Here is a 1470-nt window from a genome sequence, read left to right as displayed (position 1 = left end):
CCCGAGAGAACCTTATTACTGATACTTTATCCAATCACTTTAATATGTGTTTTCTGGTTAGCAACACTTCTGCCGCCGGAAAATGTTCTCCTTGTTTACTTTATTAAAACTCTTCATGATGTTGAACACGTCGACAACATCTCCCCTTATCTTCTCTGCTCTGAGGAGAACAACCTCTTCTTCTCCACTACTCCACGGAACTGAATCTCGCATCCGTTCTAAAGCGCAGCGCCCGAATTACACACAATACTCCAAAGGTTTGGTATAACTTCCTTCCTTTTGCCCTCTATGCCTCTGTCTGTAAAGCCCAGGATTCCGTTTTCTTTTCAAACACAAGACAAAATGCTGCGGATGCTGGAAGTTTGAAATAAGAACAGAATTTGCTGAAAATGCTCAGCAGCTGTGAATGGCAGGTGAGTTGGAAAAAAGCGAATTAGGCTCGGAATAGTGTGTAAGGGTTCCATGGTGTAATGGTGAGCACTCTGGACTTTGAATCCAGCAATCCGAGTTCAAATCTCGGTGGAACCTGGTTCCTTCTTATCCCAGCTGTTGTAAAAGTAATTGGAATTGGCTGCTCAGCAGCGGGAAAATGTCGAAGCTGAAGGTTTGGATGAGAAAAGGCCGGAATGGAATGGTGGAGTTAAAATTGTCCAGTTCTTCCAATATTGCTGCTGGGCGAGGTTTGCAAGTAGCCTTGAGAGGGCAGTGATGTATCGCCATTGCAGTGCTGGTCCCCGACACAAACTCCGTTCCCGAGCCACCGATTTCATCCCAATCCCTGGCCACTGAGACTGAACCAGACAGCTTGCAACCTTGGTGCCGCATTTGACACTGAGATGAGCTTCCGCCCAAGACGGTCTACTTCCACCTCTGTAACGCTGCTGATCTGCTGCTGAAACCCTCATCCTTGCCTTTGTCACCTCCAGACTTAACGATTCTAATGTACACCTGGAAGGCCTCCCATCATCCTCCCTGCATAAACTTCAGCTCATCCAATCCTCTGCTGCCCGTATCCTAACTCGCACCAGGTCCCGTTTACCCATCACCCCGGCTCTCACTCACCTACATTGGCTCCCAACCAGGTGACAACTCAATTTTCAAATTCTCTTCCTTGTTTTGAAATCCCTCCATGGACTCGCCCCTCTCTATCTCTGTAACCTTCTCCAGCCCTACACCCTCTGTGATCACTGCACTCCTCCAATTCTGGGCTCTTACACATCCCCGATTTTAATCCTTCCACGATCTGCCGTGGTGGGATTGTGAGCTCAGGTCTCCAGATCATCATGAAGTCTGCGGCTGAGGAACAGTTTGTGGCGGGACCATCACTGCAATGGCGATTCATCGCTGCCCCCTCAAGGCAAACCTCTCCACCAGCAAGCACTGGACAATTTTCTCCCCACCATACCACTTTTCCTCTGGATTACAGGTCGAGTAACATAATCACTATGCCGCCATACCCCATAATTAATT

General features: G+C 48.2%; 1 non-coding gene across 1 annotated transcript; it reads left to right on the top strand.

Moving 5' to 3' along the window:
- Positions 1-456: 456 nt before the first annotated feature.
- trnaq-uug (transfer RNA glutamine (anticodon UUG)) lies at positions 457-528 on the top strand. The gene has a single exon. It is a non-coding gene; the product is annotated as a tRNA-Gln (tRNA).
- The last annotated feature ends 942 nt before the right edge of the window (positions 529-1470 follow it).

This window comes from Somniosus microcephalus, unplaced genomic scaffold (assembly GCF_052327205.1).
Source record: "Somniosus microcephalus isolate GS21.2 unplaced genomic scaffold, FLI_Smic_1.0 scaffold532, whole genome shotgun sequence".
In the NCBI taxonomy this organism is placed as follows: domain Eukaryota; kingdom Metazoa; phylum Chordata; class Chondrichthyes; order Squaliformes; family Somniosidae; genus Somniosus; species Somniosus microcephalus.
This window is presented reverse-complemented; position numbering and strand designations above follow the sequence as displayed.